We start from the raw sequence: 12,466 nt of genomic DNA, 5'->3' as shown, positions 1-12,466 counted from the left end.
TATAGAAAAAAAAGGATTTGGATGTTTGATTTTTTGAAAAATACTTGTCGGTCAAAAAAACTTTTTTGTTGTAAAAAATGGATTTGAATTTTTATCAGAAAAAATTCCTTAAAAAATGATTGTAAGAGTTTTTTATTTCGGATACCAAAAAATAATTGATCGCCCAAGTCAAATCTGAATCGAGTCAAGTCAAGTCGGTCAAACTACGGTTTGGATATTGACGTATCCAAGTAAAATCCAAAATATGGTTTGGTTTTTGAGTTTATCCAAATTGGTTAGCATGAATCTGTTTTTTTTTTTGTGAACCCGGTTTTTTCAAGCTCACTGAAACTGGAGAAAACATAGTTCCAAAATCGCGGACAAAGTTAAACATGATGATATGCATCGAACAATACTCTGATAGTATTGGCGATTTCTGCAACTTGAACTTTGAAAAGTTTTTTTTTGTTTTTCTCTTGCGTTTTTCCTTTTGGTGAATTTTAGGTTTTCTTTTTGGATCGTTGATTCGTGAAAACTCAGAGCACACCCTTGCATTGTTTTGGGTGAATTTTGTGTTTTGTTGTTGAGTGAGAGTATCAGAGGAAGGTAAGTTGGATATGGATATGTCCTTTAACCAACCGGTTATAGAAAAAAAAGGATTTGGATATTTTATTTTTTGAAAAATACTGACAGGTTAAAAAACCTTTTTCGTTGTAAAAATGGATTTGGATTTTTATTATGAAAAAATGCTTTAGAAATGGTTGAGAGTTTTTCTATATTTCGGATACCAAAAAATAATGGGTCGTCCAAGTCAAGTTCGAATCGAGTCGAGGCAAGCCGGTTAAACAAACAGCAACGGTGGATGATGGTTTATGGTAGTGTGTTTATGGTAGCAGCGATAAGCATTATTAAAGTGTGATATTTCTCTGATGTGGGACTTTAAGAAACATTTTCAAATTCATTTCTTCACACATTAGCTCACACACATGCTCATTTTTTCTCTCTAGCTAGTCCTTTTATTAAAGGATTTGTTGAGCTTTCATCAGTGCATACATGGTTCACTCTTCCAGCTCCTTTGGAGATACACCCTTTAACATTGTTATATTTTCTTTTTATTTGACGTTTCTGACCATTATAATAGATGTTCATAATTTTTACAATAGTTGTGGTACTATCGTAGTGGATCAACACAATTGCATAGGTTTTTCTCACAAAAGGATATTCGCTAGCAAGTATCTTAATCAACTTGTTTCTTCACTAGTAGTTGTTAATACTAACATTTTGGGCTCCATCGTGGACTTAGCCAAGATAGTTTATTTTTTTATTTTTAAGATAAAGCTCATCCAAGTATATTGAATGTATAATAATTAGTTTCTTTTGAATCATTTGATAATGTATTCCAATTTGCATTGTTGTATCCTTCAAGTAAAACAGGAAATCCCTGATAATATAGACCAACATACATGGTCCTTTTAAGGCATCACATGACTCTTTCAATGGTTTGCCAATGTTCATTGCTTAGGCATGACAACATAATTTGTATACACGGGTACCCACCCGAACTCATCCCGAAGTTGACGGGGAAACCCCATTTTTACTGGGTTTGGATTTGGGTTTTCCCCGATTATAAAATATGGGGACGGGTCGGGTAATGGGGACATTGGTATCCATCCCGAACCCGTCCCGTTTATTTCATTATGTACACTATTATTTATTTTTGATAATTTAGAATATTAAATATGTGGTCAATATTTTGATATTTTAATTTGAATTTATTATTTAAAATATTTGAAATGTATGTATGGATTTTTTTTAGATTGTTTTATTTTATTATTTGTAATGTAATTTTATTTTTAAAAAAAATAAATATTTCTATTTAAAAAATGATTTCACTAAATGAATGGTGGTGGGGGAGGAGATACCTGAACCCGTTTGTGACGGATTTGAGTTTTAATTCTTCATCCCCGTTTGGGTTTGGGGCGGGGAGCGGGGATTATTTGGGTATGGGTTTCGGGGAGGTAAAAATCATCTTCGACCCGCCTCGTTGTCATGCCTATCACTGTTCGGTCTACTAGTAAATTCACATAACAATCTTATGTAGGGGTGGCAAAATGAGTTGTGGTCCGCCGGCACAGTCCGCGCACCCGCCTAAAAATGGCGGGTTGGGTTGGAATTTTGTGACCGCCTATCCATCCAGCCCACCCCGGTTTAAGCCCACCCCGCCTTAAGCCCGCCATAAAAAGGGGCGGGTTGGTCCACCAGCCCGCCAACCTAGTTATCAAGCACTCAAAATATTTATTTTCGTTGGTTGAAGGTTAATACTTGAACTATAGTTTTGGAATACTTGTTGATGATTCTATTTTATCATTTATTTGTGAATATATGCAATATTTTTTAAAGTAAAATTTGTTAAAAAGATACTTTATAAAAAATTGTTCTAAAAAATAAGTGAAAAATCTAATTGAAATGTAAAAATAAGCATATTAATCTATTAAATAAATGGCGGGCAAATCCTCCGCATGTCAACCCGCCACCTTGACGGGGCGGGCTAGATTCTTAAGTCCAATTTCACTTGGCAGGTTTGCCCGCCCCGCCCTCTTTTTTGGCGGGCTTAAAGTGGGGCGCGCTGTTTTGCCACCCTAATCGTATGACATGCTATATTGGGTTAAGTATAACTAGTGGCATACTAATGACAGTCGTCATCACGTGATTTTTATGAGGAAATTCAAATGAATTTGGAAGAATAGTGACCAAAAGCCATGTAAAAGTGTGAAGAATTTAGCACAAAGCTAACGCAAGGAAGAAACAAAAACTTAGTAAAATTTGTGAAGAAAACGAAGGATTTAGTTCCAGAATTCTCGCTCCCGGGATGCATTCTATTGTGGCATGTTAAGGCTTGCATTGCAGATGATACTGACTTGTCGTGATGCGATGGTTTCTTTTTGGCTGACACGCAATTTTCTATTTAAAGGGCTTTTGGCTACTTTTTCAAGGGTTTGGAATTTTAGAGAGAAAGTGATGGCTACAGACACTCAATGGGAGATTTTGGAGGATATTTGAGTCATTGAAGAGCAATTCGTCCATAGATTTTGATGATGAAGACTTCTCCACTCGTGGTATTTATTGATCTATTAATGAGTAGTTAAGGTGCTCTAGATTAGGTATTTTTGAGATGAACCTTATTTTTACTATGTTGCATCATATGTATGTTTGAGATTTGTTGAGTATTTTTAATGTTATTATCTTATTTAAATTTTTCTTGTGTTTAATTCTTTTTGTCGCTTACGGACATACGAATCGACCTAGATAATTATAGATTTTTGACCCTTAGTCTAATTATCTGAACTAGACAATTTATTCAACTTTGTAATTAACTAAGGATAAGTAATTAGAAGTTCTTGCTTATGAATTTACGCACTGAAAATGCCCAATTTAGCTTTGAATTAACATAAGCAATTAATGGATCATCGTATAAGTTAGGGAGCTACACACTAAGAAATTGAGTGTAGTGGTTATGTTTATTCATAGTGAGATAATAACTTTATTAAAACTCAACATATACATGGTTCATCAACATGTAAAAATAAGGGGATTCGAAAATAATGACCTATTCGATTTTCTCGCCTTGAATTCAATCTTATAATTTCTCTTTTTAGAACCACTTTCAAACTGCAATACTATCATAATTGTACTACCGAAGAGACCTTCAGAGCTGATGGGTTTGATAGGGATCTGTAGCTGCCTGTTTCCTAAGAGGTCACTTGGTTGTGAAGTTACACTTCAACCTTGTGGTACACAGTTTGAGACTTGGCACCAAGAGATACAAGAATAAGATATGTTAGAATTTTGGGGTCACAATTGTAATATTGCGTGTGTTAAGGTCATTATGTAATTAATCAAAGTTGTAATGGTCTAATTAATAATAAGTTTGTCACCATAAATATCATGAAAGATAAGGTTAATGTGTAGATATCATAAGTCAATATCTAATTTGATGTAGGGGAAAATTAGAATATTGAAAACTAAGAAAAAATCCTAAGGTTATTTATAGGGATAACGGTCTCATTTGTAGACAACCAAAAAAGGTTCCAAGAACTCTACAGACCGGAAGATCAAATATCCAGTGATTCTCAATGGCAAACTCATATATTCTTCCGCTTTTATTCTTTGATTGAATTATGATATGAGTTTAAGGGATACAAGTTGATGGATTATCGACTCATAAGGATTTTCATAAGAATTAGTTTAGAGTTTTGTTCTTGATTTCTATATTGATTTCTATATCGATAGAAATTATAAGGTCATAAACATATCTAATAAATGGTATCAAAGCCACATATATTTGATTCAATTTGAATTTGGGAATTTTTGATATTAGGGTTCTAAAATTGTATTTTTTTTCTTCAAATATGTATAAGTGATCGATCACCATTTCCATTGAATTTCCGCCGCTAATCCGACATATTTTCATCACTTTGGTAAGATTTATGTTTGTTTTTAGTTGCTTTGGAGTCATTTATCATGTTTTGTTGGTTTGGTATCGCATTTCATTCGATTACAAGTTTATGTCAAAAAGATCTCGTTTATGCTTCGTTTGGTAGTGTCATTGTTACAGGCCATTGCACAGGTTTAAAAGCAATAATGGTGAAGTTATGGATACTCAGAAAGGCAAAAATATGAAGAAACAGCAGGTCAACACGGGCACCCGTGTGCCACAACACTGCCCGTGTTGTTGATCAGGCAGAGCAACATGGGAGAAGAAAAACAAAGATCAACACGGGCACTCGTGTGTCACCACACGGTCGTGTTGATTAAAACAGTGCATTAACACGGGCACCCTGAAGGTGAGAAAAACAAGAAAGGGGGGTTTGAATTGTTTGGAAAATAAGCGCTTTTTCAAAATGAAAACCACACAATGATTTTATACTGGTTCGCTTATAACACAAAGCTACTCCAGTCCACCCGGCCAAGGTGATTTCGCCTTCAACAAGGACTTAATCCACTAATCTTGAAAGATTGATTACAAACAACGTCTAAGAGAAAGATCTCTTAGTCCTCTCAAGTATACAGACTACACAGAGTCACTTGAGGAAATAAACAAACAATAGATAAAAGATTTATGTAATCTAGAGTGCTTCTAAGATAAGCAAGTATTACAATAGTAAGAACAAAGTGATTCACGTTATAAGCAAAAGCTTTGTGAAGATTTAGAGAGCAAGAGTGTTTTCTTGAGCGTTGATGTTTCAGTATAATTTTTCCTTGTATATGTTGTGTGTAGAATGTTGATTTGCAGTCCTTTATATATAGAAGAGTAGTAGTGGTTGAAACTGGTGGATATTAAAATGAATTTACGCCATCACTTAAATAGCTTCTGCAGGATAACTTTCTCTCCTTGAAAAGACTACTTACCACATATAGTATTTTCTTTATTGAAATTGGAGATTAACGTCTCTTTCTGTATTAGGAAATCCATTTGCAAATCTTTACTTGACTTTAACGTTACTCTTTCATAATTAGCAATTCCATGATCAGAGTCTTGGTGTATCTGAGAAACTTGGGGTCTTGCTTCTGATGTTGATCTCTTTTGGATTCTGATGGATTCTTCAGATAGCACTGACAAGTTCTGGAGTTTAGAGATAGCGTTGATCAGAGTCAGAACTTCTAGAGCTTACTTCTTGTTCAGATGCTTCTGATACTTTGCTGTTTTGCTCAGAGTTAGACTTTCTTGAACGTGTTTCTACTTCAGATGCTTCTTATCTTCTGATAATTTGTATCTGATCTGGTTATGTATCTGATGACATCATCAGATCTCTTCCTTCTTTCTTTAGAACCCTGCACACTTAGAAACTTTTCGTTAGGGTGCCATTTTTGGTTTCATCCTTTGTTATCATCAAAATCAAGGAATCTGTTGTAGAATAATTTTTGTTCTTACAATCTCCCCCTTTTTGATGATGACAAAACAATCTTAATTAGCAGATGAAACATGAATAATATCATATCAGATAGATAGAAGCTCCCCCTGAGATAGTGCTAGGGAGTTCAGAAGTTCTTACCAGAGCTTCTAAGTAAAGAGGTTTCTTGATACCTTCTGAAATTTCTTAAGTCCAGGTTAGATAAATTTGTTTTTAAGAAAAATATGTTGCAGAATGCTTAAGGTATTTAGACAATATTTTCATCAGAGCTATTAATGACTTCTCCCCCTTTTTGTCAGAATCAAAAAGACATAGAAAAAATAAGGAATTTAAGAGAAAAACATTGTATTCAGATAAAGGCACAAAGGCAACAAGAACAGGAAAACATCAGAATCAGAGAAAGCAAACAAAACAACAGGCAAGCAAAAAATATCCTAAGTGCCTAGGGGTTCGAAGGCGGAGGCATTCTCTGAAGCAACATAGCCAGCATATTCTGAATGTTGTCGTTAACAGTGTCTTGCTTATCCATTCTGGCACGGAGTTCATTCTGATCTTGCTTAAGTTCTTTCAGCGTCTGGAGAACCATAGGGATAACAGAAGAGGACTCCCCCAGAGTCAGAGTCTGCTGTGCTTCAGCAGCAGCCTGCGCTTCAGCTTCAGCAGCAGCTTGTGCTTCTGCATCCGCCAGAGCCTTAGCTTCAGCTTCCTTTATTCTTAGGATTTCAGCTTCCTTTGCTCTTTCTTCTTCCAGTCTTCTAGCCTCTTCTTCAGCTTCTCTTGCTAACCTCTCTTCTTCCAGCCTTCTGGCTTCAGCTTCTCTAGCAAGTCTTTCCTGAAGTCTTGCCTCAGCATCTCTGATGTAGCCATTTCTGACTTGCTCAGAGATGTGCTTCAGTCTAAAAGCCTCAGAGGTCATCCAGCCAATGACTCTGTTCCAGTGTGTCCTTACAGAGTCAGGATCATCACTGACTTCAGAGTTAGTGGTCAGAGACTTGACCTTTTATACTGAAGCCCCTGCGACCAGCATCATGGCTTCCTCAAGGGTAGGTATAGAAAGGTCAGGTTCAGAGGTATGAGGTGGAGATGTTGGAGGGCTGAGATTTAAGGTGAGAGGTTCAGATTCTGTTTCAGGTTGAGGTTCAGATCTTTGGGGTGAAGCGTAAAGAGGGTTTAAGTCTAATGGTTCAGATTCAGCGGAGATGTTTGAAGGTGTGATATCAGAGGTGTGGAGGTCAGAGGGTTGAGTTTCAGAGGGTTGGTTTTCAGAAGTAATGTTGGTTGTTTGTTCTGGTGGAGGTGAAGTTGCTTCAGATTGTGTTTGTGTTGGTTGTTGTGAAGCAAGGTTTTGAGCCTGAATTTGGGCTAAGGTTGGAGAGTCAGGGTCAGAGTATTCTTGGTCAGAGGAGATTTGAAGGTATGGTGGTGATTCTGGTTCTGAAGATGATGAAGAGGAAGTGCTTTGGTTCATTTGTTCAGGTTCAGAAGGAGGTATGAATGTACGGGCGATATTTAAAATTGGTGAAGGTTGTGAGGTTCTGGTTGTAGAAGGTGGGATTTCAGAGGTTGTAAAAATGGGTGGTGTTGGGAGAGGATTAGAGGAAGGAGTAGAGGAAACCATCAGAGGTGCAGAGGAAATAGGAGGAACAGACGTACCAGTAGAAATTTGCAGAGGAGCTGGAGATCTGCTTCCAGAAGATTCTCCAAGTCTTGCCTTCTTTGCCTGTGATGTTATCTTCTTCTCAGAGAGACCTCTCTTGTACCTGACGAAGTCTTCTTCTGAATCTAGACAATCGTCGAGGCTGAAGTCAGAGATGTCAACACCTTCATCCAGCAGACGATTAAGATAGATGGCAACCGCATCTCTGGGTTCATTCTTGTAGAACCTAGCAAGACCATGAGGCAGCTTCCTCTGATCTTTCAAGGAATCCCAGGATGTGTCCAGCGTGGGTCTGACTTGAATCTTCTTTATTATTCCCATACTCTTGAGATTTCTGGCGTTCAGAGGCTTCCCAGTGTCTATTGCCAGATCTAGCATCAGCTTGGCCTTCTCCAGATGATCTACCAGCCCATTCTCGATGAAAACATCAGATAACAATCTTCCTAGAGGGATGTAGGATCTGGGCTTCATGTTGTTTCTGGTCTCCCTGACAGAGTCTCTTAGGTATCTGAAGAGTAGTGCAGGAAGGCAGATCTTCACACCCTTGTGAATGCAATAGAGAATGCACTTCTGATCTGCATTGATGTAATCAGAGGAGTTTGAGGCTGGGCGGTGGTGAATAGTGTAACACCCTTCTAAATACCCCAAATATTTAATTAAAACAACAGCATATAAATCAATATCAGAGTAATCATGCACCAAGGGTGTCACATAATACTTCACATAATTCACCGTAAAAATCAGTCATGCTCATTATTTAATCCAACATAAACACTTCTTTAAAAATTCGCAGCGGATAGAAACATTCAACATCTGTAATATCTTAAAATTAACATTTATTCAACAAATAAAACATCCCGTCCCGATGTTACATCTATCAGAGCATGACCCACTAAAACCACTCTAGACTTCAAGCACTAGCTTCTACTCAACTCACTGCTCGTTACCTGAAAAATATAACTGTAAGGGTGAGTTCCTCAATCGATATAACAAATATTATAAATCATCATGTTATGTTAAGTAACTTTACACGTTAATCACCCACATCATATCATGCATTCGGTAGCAGCATATTCAACTCAACATCATATTCAAACACAACGTAAATGCAACTCAAATGAGACTCGACTTTTCATGCATGTGGTACCATTTGGAGTAAAACTCCCAACTTAAAATCATTGCCAGTTTAGTGGGCATCAAGGCATAAGCCTTCAACTTTCAACTTAAAATTTTTTTTTTTTGCCAATCCAGGCCAACGTGGTGTGAGCAAAAGCCCCATAATTTTGCCAATCCAGGCCAACGTGGTGTGAGCAAAAGCCCCGACTTAATGCATATGAATGTATATGGCATGTACGACTTGAAAGTTCAACAACATAATAACAACGACAACATAACAGCTTTTTCAGCAACAACAACTTAAAAATCAACTTTGGCTCATCAGCCTACAACTCAGCATTTTCAACAAAACAACTTATATTCGACTTTGGCTCATCAGCCTACAACTTAATATTTTCCACAAAAACAACTTATCTTCGACTTTGGCTCATCAGCCTACAACTTAATATTTTCCACAAAAACAACTTATCAACATATTTACATCAACATTTCGCAACATAGACTCCACGAATTTATTTATCACAATTGGATACAATAGGCCAATCACCAATTACACTTACATCATAAAAATCAACCATTTTTACATACTGCAACAGTGTTAACCGGTTAACGCTATAGGTTAACCGGTTAACGCAGGAAATTTACACTTCCAGGCAAAACGCAACAGTGTTAACCGGTTAACGCTATAGGTTAACCGGTTAACGCAGGCAAAACTCAACATCTTTCACAATTTATAACAGTGTTAACCGGTTAACACCCTGGGTTAACCGGTTAACGCAGGCGAAACAGCAGTTCCTGCGCTAACACAAGGCAGAATGCAGAGTTTCCGCATTTTCCGCCGTTGGGGGACTTCCGGACCTCCGATTCAACTTCCGTAAAAAGTTGTACGTCCAGAAATTCACAATACACTCAAATACAGATTCAATTACACTTATACACAACATATCCAACACAACTTCTCAGTATTCAACAATCCCAATTAGGGTCAATTCAACGGTTTCTCACTACCCATGACATGTTAATCGATAATACCCATTAAACGACGATAAACCCCCCTTACCTTAACAATCCGGCAACTCTTCGAGCTTCAAGCTTTTCCGTTCTTCAACCTTTGCTCTTGCTCCTTCTCTTGCCCTTTTCCTCTTTCACGATGCTTCTCTGCTTTTTCACGTAAAACCCTTCTGTTCCAAAAATGAGACTCTTTCTCTTATTTCCAACTTATATATTTTCCAAATAATTATTACTCCAAATAATAATAATAATAATCCAATAATTCAATTTATTTAATTAAATTATTAAATATATTATTAACTTAATTTAAATAATCCTCTTATTTAATTCGGGGTGTTACAACTCTCCCCCACTAAAAGAGTTTTCGTCCTCGAAAACATACCTCAAACAAATAACTCTGGATAGGACTCCTTCATCTGACTCTCCAGTTCCCAAGTCACATTGCCACCTGCTGGTCCTCCCCAAGCTACCTTCACTAAGGCAATCTCTTTACCCCGCAACTGCTTCAACTCTCGATCCTCGATCCTCATAGGCGATGTTTCAATAGTCAGGTTATCTCTCACCTGTACATCATCCACTTGGACTACATGCGACGGATCATGAATGTACCTCCTCAACTGAGACACATGAAAAACCTCATGCAAATTCGCAAGTGACGGCGGTAAAGCGATACGATAGGCTACCTCTCCTATCCTCTCTAAAATCTGATAAGGACCAATAAATCGAGGTGTCAACTTCTTCGACTTCAAAGCCCGACCAACACCTGTTATCGGAGTAACACGAAGAAACACATGATCTCCCTCTTGAAACTCAAGTGACTTCCTCCTCTTATCATGATAACTCTTCTGACGACTCTGAGCAATTCTCATCTTCTCCTGAATCATCTTAATCCTTTCCGTAGTTTGTTGAACAATTTCCGGTCCGACCACAGCACTCTCACCGGACTCATACCAACATAACGGTGTCCGACATCTCCTACCATACAAAGCTTCAAACGGCGCCATACCAATGCTCGAATGAAAACTATTGTTGTAGGTAAACTCAATCAACGGTAAATAACAATCCCAACCACCTCCTTTTTCCAAAACACAAGCTCTCAAAAGATCTTCTAATGACTGAATCGTCCTCTCAGTCTGACCGTCAGTCTGCGGATGATATGCAGAACTCAATCTCAGCTTAGTTCCCAAAGCTCTCTGCAAACCTTCCCAGAACTTCGATGTAAATCTAGGATCTCTGTCCGAAACAATATTAGACGGAATACCATGCAAACTTACAATCTTCTCAATATACAACTCAGCCAATTTCTCTAACGGATAATCCATTCTAATCGGAATGAAATGAGCCGACTTTGTTAATCTGTCAACAATCACCCAAATAGCTTCAAAATTCTTACTTGTCCTCGGTAAACCAGAAACAAAATCCATACTGATACTATCCCACTTCCACTCTGGAATAGCCAACGGTTGCATTAGCCCAGACGGCTTCTGATGCTCAATCTTTGACTTCTGACAAGTCAAACAAGAATAAACAAAACTCGCAATTTCTCTTTTCATTCCCGGCCACCAAAATAACTTCTTCAAATCATGATACATCTTCGTAGCTCCAGGATGAATACTCAGACCACTACGATGTCCTTCCTCAAGAATACTCTTCTTAAGCTCGGTAACATCCGGAATACACACCCGACTACCAAACTTCAAAATACCATTCTCATCAACTCTGAATTCGCCACCTTGACCTTGATTCACTAGAGTCAACTTATCAACCAAAAGCATATCAGATTTCTGACCCTCTCTGATCTCATCCAGAATACCACTCGTCAACTTCAACATTCCCAATTTAACACTATTGTGAGTACTCTCACACACCAAACTCAAGTCTCTAAACTGTTCAATTAAATCCAATTCCTTAACCATTAACATAGACATATGTAATGATTTCCGACTCAATGCATCAGCCACTACGTTTGCTTTACCCGGATGGTAATTCAACCCAAAGTCATAATCCTTCAGAAACTCTAACCATCTTCTCTGCCTCATATTCAGCTCTTTCTGATCAAACAAATACTTTAAACTTTTGTGGTCACTGAAAACCTCAAATCTTGACCCGTACAAGTAATGTCTCCATAACTTCAGAACAAACACCACAGCTGCCAACTCTAAATCGTGCGTCGGATAGTTCCTCTCATGAACCCTCAGCTGTCTTGAAGCATAAGCTATAACCTGCTTATTCTGCATCAACACGCCACCCAAACCCAACAATGAAGCATCGCAATAAACTTCAAATGATTCCGACGAACTCGGTAATATCAGAATAGGAGCAGTAGTCAACCTTCTCTTTAGCTCTTGGAAACCTTCTTCACATTTTGAGTCCCAAACAAACGCTTGCCCCTTTCTAGTCAACATCGTCAACGGTAACGCCAACTTAGAAAATCCCTCAATGAACTTCCTATAATAACCAGCCAAACCAAGAAAACTTCGAATCTCAGCAACAGACTTCGGAGCTTCCCACTTAGATACCGCTTCTATCTTAGAAGGATCAACAGCAACACCACCTTTTGAAATCACATGACCAAGAAAACTAACCTCTTCTAACCAAAATTCACACTTGGATAGTTTAGCAAATAACTTCTTTTCTCGTAGGATTTCTAAAACCACTCTCAAATGTTCAGCATGCTCTTCTTCAGATTTCGAATACACCAAAATATCATCAATAAACACCACAACAAACTTGTCTAGGTACGGATGGAAAATCCTATTCATATATTCCATAAATACTCCAGGTGCATTAG

This window comes from Lathyrus oleraceus, chromosome 7 (genome assembly GCF_024323335.1).
Source record: "Lathyrus oleraceus cultivar Zhongwan6 chromosome 7, CAAS_Psat_ZW6_1.0, whole genome shotgun sequence".
Classification (NCBI taxonomy): domain Eukaryota; kingdom Viridiplantae; phylum Streptophyta; class Magnoliopsida; order Fabales; family Fabaceae; genus Lathyrus; species Lathyrus oleraceus.
Note: the sequence above shows the minus strand (reverse complement) of the source record.